Source organism: Brachypodium distachyon, chromosome 1, assembly GCF_000005505.3.
Source record: "Brachypodium distachyon strain Bd21 chromosome 1, Brachypodium_distachyon_v3.0, whole genome shotgun sequence".
Lineage (NCBI taxonomy): Eukaryota > Viridiplantae > Streptophyta > Magnoliopsida > Poales > Poaceae > Brachypodium > Brachypodium distachyon.
Genome location: NC_016131.3, coordinates 57811883 through 57823971, shown reverse-complemented (window position 1 = coordinate 57823971; position 12089 = coordinate 57811883). Strand labels below are relative to the sequence as shown.

Genomic DNA, 12089 nt, shown 5'->3' with positions numbered 1-12089 from the left:
AGTTTATATTTGGCCCACCAATTCTCAAAATTCTGGCATAGCCCAACGATTTTGGCCCATTCGAACCCTTATTTAATTTTTGAGAAAAGTTCAAATTTTTCAACCCCAAATGTGGCTCGACAGCCACGTACCCCCCTCAACTTGATTTTGGTCTGATTTGAATCCTTAAATCCTAAAGACCAGATAAATCACCCCTCTAAATGGTATTACACGGATTTGAGGCGGTTTAGGAACTGACTAGGATCATTTGACATTTTTTTTACTCGCTGACGTGGCATGGTACTCTCTCTTATTTTTTCATCTCGATTAAATCTCCTCTCCCATTCCCCATTTGCAAACCCTAGACTCTAGAAATCAATAGCGCATAGCTCCGGGAGCTCGTCGGTGACCCTGCCGGCTGATGGGTTCATGCGGGCCGCTCGGAATCGCTATCGCCAGGTCCTGTGTCGTCGTCTCCATCGGCAATCCCGTACCGCGAGAGACCAATGGAGTATGAGCCGGCCATTTCTTTATTTCTGTGGGAAGAAAACTCCAAGATGGATATCGTGGACCCTGAAGAACCTAGGAAGGAGATACCACACGTGCGCTGCTCACCGAGTAAATCACTGGAATGATTAAGAAGATTGAACTGCAGGAGATTCAGATAAAGAGTCTGAAGTGTGCGTGTGTTTTGGCTGGAGCATGTTTGTTCAATGGAATAAAATCGCATTTTTATTTTTGCACCCCTCGTTGTTTCCAGTTACTTTACAGTAACATGCGTGGCCTGGCTGTTGTTGCGAAGCTTATCTGACGGGATGTAAAAATGCACATCAAACTGGAATTAAACTGGAACATACTGAACTAAAGAAGCAGACTTCAATTGCACATAGTGTCACAAAGAGCATTCCAGGCAGTTAAAAGCTACATAGTTTGACAAGCTGCAGACCAAGCAAAATAAAGTTGAAACTGGTTACAATAGAGGAGAACAAATGGCTCATTTTATGGCTGAACCAGAAGAACCTTCATTCCCATTTTTCCGCAACTTTGCAGCCTTGTAAGCAGTCAGATTGAAAACTGGCTTGGTCGGTGGTTTGGCTGGCTTCTTGGCTGAGAAGATTGACTTGCACTCAATTTGAGATTAGGGGCAGCTCTCTTCTTCTCTTTGGATTGAACAGCAACAGTGCCTCTCTTATTCTCATTGGTTTGAACAGCAGCTACTTTGTTGGTTATAAGCAACATGTGCAGCAACAGAATAAGCAGGGGCAATAGACTACAATAGTGCATAGAAAATAAAGAATTAATAATTGAACTTAATGATAACAATTGGTATATATTTTTAAGTGGTGACATACCTTTCCTTTTGAACAACTTTCCGTAGACAACTTGCTTTTCTTTGTAATTTCTGCCTCATAAGCAACCCTATCTGCCTTTCTCTTCCTTGTGCCATGTCTGACGATGTGGTCATTAACATTATGCCTTGTGTTGGGATTGTTAGTACAACTTTTTATGTTGTGGCCTTCTTTCTTGCACAAGCTGCATTTGATTTTTGTCCCAACTTTGTGCATCTTAGATGCCTTTGGTGGTTCTCCATCATCCCTTCTTCTCTCAACCTTTGGTCTTCCAGGCATCTTAATATAACCAGGAGCTTCTGGTCTTGGATGGGTTGGTTTTGGCCAACTATGTTCTCCCTCTAATGGCTCCAAACAATGGTCATAAATCTTGTTGTACACCTCAATGGAGTAACACTTAGCTATGAATGCATCTATTGGCTGACTGCTCTTATAGATTGCACTAATGGCATGGCAACATGGAAGGCCTGAAAGTTGCCAGTATCTGCAGGTGCAAGCTCTTTCTTCTAGTTTGACTGTGAACTTGAACTTGTCATGTTCCAGCACCTCAAATCCATCTTTGCCATTCCACAAAACATGACAACTACTAGACCTTTTGATATTCTGTTTCAGTTTTTTGAAAACATTTGGACAGATTGTGCCTTGCCACTTGAGACACTTGCTCCTATTCTCCTGAATCCTCACCATCATCTTACATCTACTCCATTCAAGCATTGAAATGATTGGCAAATACCTGGATTCAAGAATACAGTTGTTGAATGACTCACACATGTTGTTGTCAACAGAATCACAATCTGACCCTAGCTTCAGATACGCCCTACTCCAGTGTTCAGGAGATGTTTTCATCATATCTTTGGCTCCTTCTACTGTAAATTGTGCCAACCTTGCCCTATTGTAGTTGAATAGAATTCTGTTTGGAGCCTTGGAACATCTCCAAAATCTCTTTTGAAGGTCATGGTCTGGATGTTTCTTCTTCCAATTTGCATATATATGCCTTGCACACATCCTGTGCTCTGCATTGGGCAGTAGTGCACTTACAGCTCCAACAAGTCCCTGCAGTGACAAGGAAAAAACAAATAATCAGAAATGAATAATATATGCACATGAAAATTAATTAGTGCTGAAAGAATGCATTATGTGTACCTTCTGTTGATCTGAAATGAAGACCCAACCTTCTCCTTGGTTTTTTATTTTCAGATCCTTGTCTAATAGATCAAGAAACCAGTACCATGAATCACCTGTCTCTTTCTCAACAACAGCCCATGCTACAGGGTACATTTGATGTTGGCATCTCTTGCTAAAGCACAAAGAAGCTGCCCATAACAAGCCCCTTTGAAAAAACACCCATCCAGCCCTATAACCCTTCTGCAACCAGCAAGGAAACCCTTCTTCAAAGCTTTGAAGCACATATAAAACCTTAAAAACACATGCTTGCCATCAGGTTGGTCAGGGTCCATCTTGATTGATGCATCATCATACAGTAATGCAAGTCCATCATCTAAGGATTGCCCAGGAAAAAGCCAATGTATCTTCACCTCCATATCCTTGACAAACACCTCAGTTTCCATCATGATTAGGTCCTTGATATATTCCTTTATCAATGTGAAACAGAGCTTCTCTCTTTCGATGTATTGCACATATTCAGTCCCTCCAGCATATGTAAGCACTCCATTAGATCTCGCAAAAACACCACACACATGGATACGTAAGGCGAAATAGTCCAGCGGGTCATAATCTAGATGTAAAAATTATCTTTGTCAGCTTACAGCTCGCAAAAGGTGCATAAATTCAGTGCGAAAAAAATCTTAAAACAACCAATACTCAGATCTAACTCGGTTCAGAGGTGGATGAACAGCCCCGCCATGACCATCTCCTGAAACTCTACGAATCGTAAGAACCCTAGACGACATGACAACAATAGACCAAGGAAATAGATTGGGAGTACGTATCTCCATCCATGGCACAACTCCGATCAGTCCACCTACTTCCTGATCATCCGTGGCGACTTCGAGTTCGTCGATGGCGTGGACAGGAGCGGAAGTCAGATGGGGAGGCGAAACGGTGGAGACGAAGGGTCTTTGATTTTTTCCTTGCATTTAAGGTCAAATACCAACCACCCTGCCATGTCAGCGAGTCAAGAAAATGTCAAATGATCCTAATCAGCTCCTAAACCGCCTCAAATCTGTCTAATACCGCTTAGAGGGGTGATTTATCTGGTTTTTGGGATTTTGGGGTTTAAATCAGACCAAAATCAATTTGAGGGGGGCATGTGGCTGTCAAGCCACATTTGGGGGTGAAAATTGAACTTTTCTCTTAATTTTTTCCTTAGTTGGGCCTTATGCGGAGCTGGGCTTTCCTCAGGTCGGCGGGGCCTTAAAAGGCCCGGGTCTCATTTGTGGTGGTTTTGTGTCAAACCTAAAACCAACCTGCCACGTCGGTGTCTTCACAGCCCACCATAGTTCGATCCTCGAAGGTCGCACTTTTGTGTCTCGCTTTGTAAAAATTATATATGTATATAGTGCCAGACTGCAATCGCACAGCTCTTACAGTTTAATTTAATAAAGAAACATATTTGAAATCTATTGATGTGATGTATTAGACTCTTAGTTTCTTTTTCTACAGAGTTTAAATTAATAAAAAACATATTTGAAATGAATGTGATCTCTTAGACTCTTAGTTTCTTTTTTTTTGTGACGGAACCTCGTCAAGAGGGCAGGATGCTCCTTGTATTTCATTAAGAATAGAATGACTCCGTTTATAAGGAAAACCGAGCTGAAAACCGAACAATGCACGGCTTATTCAAAGAAAGCCGTACGAAAACCCTAACTACGAGAATTTACAAAGCAAAGCCGACAAACAAGTCACCACTACAAAAGCGAAGCGCCGCCCGCTCCAACTAGACCGGACAGGGAACAACTCCTAACACCAGAAGAAGGTAGGCAGAGCCGGGCTTCTCCGGCGACCGGAGCGAAAAAGAGGTCACCCCGACAGGTACACTCGTGCATGTATCGGCGAGCCCGCGCTACTCGAAGCCGCACTCCCTTGCCTAGCCCCATCTAGTCTCACCGCATGACCTCCACCGCCGCCCCCATACAAGGGTTCGAAAGGCAACACCTCCAAGAAGGAAACGACGTCCGAAGCCGTCGCCATACTCTTAGTTTCTACCCTTTGTTCACAAATTACGGTTTCAATTTTGAGATACCATAAGTAACAGATAAGTCTGAGCAACAAGAAAACAAACGATAAATCTGAGCAACAAGACAAAAGTTCGTGCAACATCCGAACAGCAGGATATAAGATCGACTCACAAAAGTTCACTAAAAATAGTGCATGTACTCCTGTTACTTTTGAAACATCACCCCATGGCTCTCGACTATCTGACGAACATCAATCTTCAACTTGCACAAAAGCTTGTTCAGCTCTAGGTTGGTCTCTGTGGAGTGCTATTGCAGATTTTGACAAGCATAAAAATTTGACATCTGAGCCAGCTTGTTACCAATTTTTTACCTCGAGCACTAGTTTATTGTCATTTGATGTTGCATAAAATTCTCTGTAATTAGTTCTCCATCAGTGCTCCACTCTCTAGAAAATCTCACAAGATAACTATATTTAACATTCCATGGGATGAATAACAAACTCATACGAGCAATGGCATACATGACAAGTGCAGCATAGCTCACTTCTCTTCCCAGTAACATAAGACACTTCGTACTTGTTCTCTTGGGGAAAACAAGAGGTATCCACGTATGAAGTCAGGAGCAGTAGACTTGCAGCTTCACCTCACCAACATCAATCAAGGCCAATCTGTATTCATTGTTTTGAATTTTACCTCCTTCAAATCCTGATTTAGATCTTTTATGTTAGTGGTTAAAGGAGGTAGTCCTGCAAATTTTCGTGCAACAACAATAAGTTCAAACAGCATCACACTACTAATTACCCTACAAAAACTAGAGGATGAGCACCAAAAGGTTGTACCCAGATCCAGTAGATTATTACTAGGTGGAGGAGGGTCTGGAGATCCTCCGTTTCCCTTTTGCACCTGGTCATGTGTCTCCTTCACAACACTCTCTTTTTTATCCATCGATTCCGAGGAAACCAGCCTGCAGCTCCGGAGGATCAAATTAATGCCATGCATTCATGAGTGTTAAAGTAATTTCAAAGCACATTATTATAGTCAAATTAAATAAGCACAAAAAACAAAATGTGGTAATGTTGTTGTTGTCCTTGCATTAATTATTATACTCTAGTACTAGTAACACACGACAGAGATGAGAAACAGTTTGATACAATACAATGCATTGGGAGTAGTCTAATCCGATGAGCAAGACTAGCTCAGCTATCTACGTGTGGACATCCTCATGATCTATCATTCTAGCCTCAAGACTAATCAACAATTACTAGATATTGTTATTTTACAACATATGCTAAACAAACAAGAGTAACATCTAATACAAGTAGTACCTTGGAGCTTCAACAGGAAGGGTTCTCCCGAAGGGTTGTTGGAGGGCAAGTGTAAGGATGCAGTGAGCTTGCCCTTGCTCTTATCCCATGAAGCGCTATATATAGAAGGGAAAGAAAGATAAATTTACATTGTGGAGGTAACCTCCAATGCACATTCCCAGTTGAGTCAACTTTCTACTCCTAGCACCCAAAAGGGCAGCATTTTCTGGCAGAGATCTCTTGCATTAGTTACTCGCATGCTTTGCTGAAAGCTTGAAAGTGGGGTGCTATTTGAAAAGAAAGCCTTAAAGTAGTTTTCCAGATATTTTGCACATCTAAATTTTGATATTCCTGTGTTCTTCCCTACTTTTTTTAGATAATGGTGTTCAGCTGCATGTCTTATCACTTTGGCAGCACCTTAAGTTTACAGAAGTGAATGACATGTACCTGTACTTTCACGGATACGCCAGCAATTTTTTGAGCCAGACCAACTTAAATCTCCATCCCTGCTTTTCAGTATAAGATGGCAGATTGAAGTACAAACCGGTCTCTATAGACAGTTAGACACTCAGGGTCAAAAGGAATCGTGTGTGATGTCCTGCACTTTTTGAAAGACATGTCCTTGTGCACTGTTGATGAGACTCTACTTTGTGCCCACTTTTGCTCACGTTTTGAGTGTTCGCTTGTCTTTTAAATTTCAGGCAGCGAAGAAAATGGTAAATGCAGACAACAAACAAAATGGAGCCATATATCATTAATCCAGAGCAGATGAAGGGGCTGTTTCGTTGTTAAATCAGCCTAGTCGGCAGCAGATCAGATCGAGTGTGTCAAAGAGATGATACAGATGAGAATACAGGGAGAGGATTTGGGGGGGGGGGGGGGGGGGGGGGGGGGGAGGGTACAGGGTATTACTGATCTTGGTCTGAGAATAGGAGGTGGTTTCATGCAGTTGGAACAAAATGAAGGAATATCTGGACCATGAGATGTCCTAACAAAGTCAAGATGTAATCTTAACCAAGGATATACTTTTGAAAAGGAAGTAGCTAACATATATAAGAGTGTTGTGTGCTATTTAAATGAAACCATGCATTGCCCCCCCCCCCCCCTCCCCAGAAAAAAAATACAGCTTACCGACCCTGTGGATGCTTTAAATGTTTGATCCAAGGTTCCCTCAACCTGATTTACGAAAAATGAAATCACAAAATCCCTAAACAAGAACGGGATTTATAAAGATATTAAGTCCATGGTCCATGGTTCACCGCTCTGTAGTCAACATAGCATAGCATTGGTCAGACGTTCTCAGTTCCAGATGCGTAGAGAAGGAGAAGCATGGCAGGTTTGCCTTGTAATGATATGGACCAGGGTTTTTCTTTTCCCCTTGATGCACCGTTGAAAAGGCAGTCAAATAACCGCCAATACTCTCATGTCAGCAGCTTTAGCCGTTTTTCTGATATAAGGAAGAGGAAAAGAAGACCAGTCCAAGATGCCTTTTGCTTGCATTGGTGCTCAGTGGTTAAGTGACGCTGGCAATATTCAGTGACTGTAGCAAACCCGATATATGCCCTCTTTGGACCTGCACCCAACTACTATGTGCAAGACGCCCTGCACCTGAGCGAAACTCTCTGTCTAACAGCCACCATCGCCACAAGGGCTGGAAGAAGCCTGGAACTGCTTCGTGATGCTCCTGTGTCAACGAGAGAGAGGAGATGAGATTGGGGAAAGTACGGCGCACAACCGTGGCGGCCTCCGTTTCCCATATACTAGCCCCTTGCGCCACGACTTTATTAGGCATTAGGAAAGGTTAAAATATAGTCATAACTAGATGGTATGAAAAAATACGAATAGGTTATGATTACATAAGTAGGTACTAGTGTCTGATAGTAGATACCAGATAGTATTTTCTGCGTTTCATAATTCTTGTTCCCAATTTGTACAAAATGGATGTATCTATTCTTAAAAAGTGTCTAGATACATGTAAGATTTCGAAAAAATTATGGAACGGAGAGAGTAGTACATATATAACATAAAGTTTTTAGATAGACATGGTACGTAGATCTTTCGAAACAGAGTGCATGTTCGCACCAGCTGGAAAACTTTTTTGAGGACGCAACGCTCGATCCCCGCGATTCGATTAGAAGAATAGACTTGGCCCTCTTTGTGAGGGAAACCAGACTCGAAAACCGATACAAATGCACGACTTATTCAAGGAAAGCCGTGCGAAAGCTCCGACAAAAAACATACACAGGAGCCGAATAAATAAGCCGCTACCGCAAAGACGAAGACCTTCTCCGCTCCAACGACACCGAACAAGGAACGGCTCCTTGCGCGAGAAGAAGGTAGGCAGAGCGGGGCTTTTTCGACGACTGGAGCCAGAAGAGGTTGCCCTGATGGGAACGGCTCGCGCATCGGCAAGCCCGTGTAGCACGAAGTCACCCTCCCTGGCTAGGACCACAACAAGCAACACCGTCGCCAAACGAGGTCTCCAAAGGCAACGCGTCCAGACGCCGCTACCTGACCCGGAAACCGAATCAGAGCTTTCGCTCGGAGTCACCTCATTTGCGAAGGGTGGGATGTGGCGGAGCTACACAACGACACCTTCAAGAAGGAAGCGACGTCCGAGAACGCCGTCGTCGCTGGCACCGACCACGTCGATGCTGGGTTTTTACCTGCAGCCACCAAACCACCGCGGACAGGAGCGAATAGCTGAGCCTGACCACAGGCCACCACACGATAGCGAGCGCCGGCGAAGCTCGCCGAACGCCACAAACCAAACCACCGCCGGGCACCGGCCAGGGCACCACAACCGCCGCACGCACGAACAAGTCAGGCCATCCTGGCCACACAATTAGCGGAATAGGGCAGCATGGCCATGGCCCGCCAGGCCCAGATCGGGCCGGCCCAAAGCCAGCCACCGAGCCGGCCAGCAGAACCGCGAGACAGGCAGCACGCATCGCCTCCGCGCCAAGGCCACAGCCATGCGCCGCGACACCCTCAGACCCGCGCCAACGCGCCGCTCTGGCCGGCCAGCGCCCCAAGCACCGGCACCATGCATCGCCCCGCTCGCAGGCCGGCGCCTCCACGCGGCCCAGCGTCGCCCCACACCGACGACCTCGCCGAATCGGCGCCACCACGCGTCGCAGCGCACGCCACTGCTACATAATCTGTTACTCCAGAAAGCTCTATTCTGACGCAAGTGAGAAAAGCGTAAGGCTTGATCGTTACTTCTGACGTGCCATTGGTGGCGTGTCAGCGAGCACACGCGAGAGGGCACATAACAAGTCATCTCTAACATTCGCTCGGAGGACGCGTCAGCTTAGTAACATCTCCTCTGACACGGTGCATTGCCGACAGGCGTGTCAGAAGTTAGTACTATACCACTGACGCTCCTTCGGTAAGAAGTGTCACACAGATGGAGAGTAACTTTTCTGACGATTGCTATGTCCAAGCGTCAGAGTTTCTGTAGTACGCTCGTCTGAAGTGTTTTGTGTTCTGTTAAGCGTGTGAATAAGCGTCATACAGTTCGTTACAGAGCAGAGTATGCATCTTTCGCGGGAGTACATATGCATTTTTGTGCGATTTCTTTCCGTGGGTCAGTTCTGTACGAATTTAAATCTCTATTTTGATCGATCATTACATATAGAAATTGAAGTTAAAAAAAAATTATTCTTCGCGCTCCTGGTTATCTTCTCCAAGGTTTTGGTACACTTCTCAAGTGCACCGATCAAGGATCGGAGCGCTTGACGTGATACCGGAATCGTTGCAAATTCCGGTGGAGGCGGTGCTGGAGGAGATGAAGGCGGCGGTGGTGGAGGCGCCTCATCAGCTCCAGTAGGAGGAGACGGAGCTGGAGGAGACGAAGGCGGTGGTGGTGGAGGAGGCGGGTCATCGCGGCCCCTTCTGCGGCGCTTGACGGCGCCAGCGTTGTTGTGGGAGGCGGCAGTGTCGGTGGCGTCGGCGGCGGGTCCGGGAGGCGGTTGTAACAGCCCAAGACCAACCCTTTTCCTTTTAAGCCCTTTTGGACTGTTTTGTAATTTAATTGTTGTCATCATGTTGTCATGCTCGTGTCATCATAATTATTTTTGCCATGTCATTATGATCATGTTGCATGAAATAATTATTCGTTGTACGAAATGTCACTTCTTTTGTGTTGTCATGTGCTTGTCTTTTTTGTTGTGATTCTAAAAGCTTAAATTATTTTTGTACAAATCCTAATTTGTTTTTGACAAAAGTAATTCCGGGTTTAATTAGACCTAGCCACTTGTCTTTTATCTATTTCAAAATCAAAAATTGCGAAACCAGTATTTTGTTTGAAACTTTTGTTGGCCCAAAAGCCCACCTAGCAAACCCTAACCCTAGCCTATTTAATCCCCCTCCTCTCTTTTTCTTTTTCCTTCTCCTCCTATTTTTTCCTGGCCGCCGCCGCCCGTTTTCTCCCCTTCTTCTTCCTCCTCCTGCCGCTGCCTTCTTCCATGGCCGGCGCCCCCCTTCCTCCTGAGCTCGCTCCCCGCGCGCGCGTCCCCTCTCTTCTCCTCTCTCCCCGCACAGCTCTGCCCCACGCTCACCGCCAAGCTCCTCCGGCCACCTCCACCGCGCACGACCACGCGCGCCGCCCCGGTGCCTCCTCCTCCCGCGACCCCCTAGCCATGCGCGCCGCCGGTGCCGCCTCCCCTCGCTCCCCGCGCCTGTAGCTCCGCGAGCGCCCTGCTGCTCCCCTCACCGATGACCACCACCGCGCGCGCCCTCCTCCCTCTGGCACCTCGCCGGCTTCGCCCCCATCGCCGAGTCCCTCTACGCCGGAGCTGCCTCCCCGTCGGCCGCTTCCGCCCCACGCGCCGCTCTCCCTCTCCCCACGGCCTTGCCTCGCGCGCGCCTCCCGCTCGCCCCCTTCTCTGCTCTCTGTCACGTGCGCCACCAGCGCCCGGCTCTGTCGCCGGTGACCGACCTCTTCCCGCGCCTGCCCGCGCCTCCGCCTCCGCCTGGCCGCCCACGCACCCCCTCTCCACCGAGCGCCACCTCCACCTCGCCTGGCTGCCCCGCAGCATCGACCGGCGTGTGCAACCCCGACCGAGTGGTTTGTTTTGTGTTGTTTTTGTTTAAATTATATCTTTTGCATACCTTGTCCAAATCATGCAAACTTTATATGTAAATTGATCAGAAAAATGCAAGGAATATTAATATGGCATTCTCATTCATGTTTGAGCAACTGTAACCTACTGTTTAGTGTAAAACACCTTACCTCTTGCTTATGGAGTTGGAATTCCATTGCTTTAGGAATTCCAATCCATTTAATATGATTAGTGTATCATCTACTCACTTGCTGTTAGGATGTCATGCATCATCCTTTGATTGCGTATTTAACATTACCATGTGTATCTTGTATGCTTATATTTTCCTTTTATGTCGTGTATTTGCTTCTTCCTCGCTAGTCTTCGATTCTACGACGACGACTACGCTTGTGTTCTTCTTTCAGAATTCTTACTCAATTCCGGGCAATTGAGTACTCCAGGCAAGCATCCATTCCTTGAACATGTTGCTTATACCCAATGCCTCTCTCTCTTTCTTGCACTAAGTTACGTTCTCAGTTCTAGTCACGATGCCTCTAGGATTGCATAGCTTTTAGTCAGCTCCACTTATTGCCTTATGTCTTGTTACTCGTCCTAATACCATGTCACATGTTTGTTGATGCCCTACATCTTGGTCATTAGATGTCATGCTTAGTTGCGAATCTAGTGTCCTTATATCTGGGGTTTCACAATTGCTACATCCACATGCTACTTTCTGTATTTAATTGCAATTATTAATCTGTGACATGTTATTACCTGCACAAGGCAACGATGGGAGGCCGTGCTAACGCATTTGTGTTTTGTTCCATTGGCGCCGACCTAAGAACTAAGTTCTCGTTTTCGCCGACCCAAGAAACTTCGTGCTAACCGCTCGTGGGAGAATATATGGGTTCCCCCTCAGTTTAGTACTCGTTTCATAGCTCTTCTAGGGGCCACATAGTTCGGGTGTTCCATTTGGCATATCGCATATACACTGGTGTTGTGTTGGAGACTTGTTGGTGACTTTGCATTCATATAGGATTGCGGCACTAGTCTGGAGTGGTCATTCTGTGGACACTGAACCACTACCAGCTGTCCTCACAACTCTTGAGTCCGTACGACGCTTCGGCCGGGCTCTCGTTTCGGATTAGACTCAGTTGGGTGGTCTCCTGGATTAGTTGTGGGGCTTGGAAACGTCGTGTTGCCCAATCCTGCCGACACACATTCTTGTGTGTTCCTACTCGAGTGGCAATAAGGGTTGGACGAACGTGTACGGGTA

At 46.0% G+C, this 12089-nt stretch overlaps 1 long non-coding RNA gene across 1 annotated transcript; it reads right to left on the bottom strand.

Moving 5' to 3' along the window:
* Positions 1–5149: 5149 nt before the first annotated feature.
* On the bottom strand, positions 5150–5845 carry LOC112270218. The gene is made up of 3 exons (XR_002962618.1): positions 5790–5845; positions 5304–5428; positions 5150–5210 (listed from the first exon to the last, which is right to left on the bottom strand). It is a non-coding gene; the product is annotated as an uncharacterized LOC112270218 (long non-coding RNA).
* Between the last annotated feature and the right edge of the window lie 6244 nt (positions 5846–12089).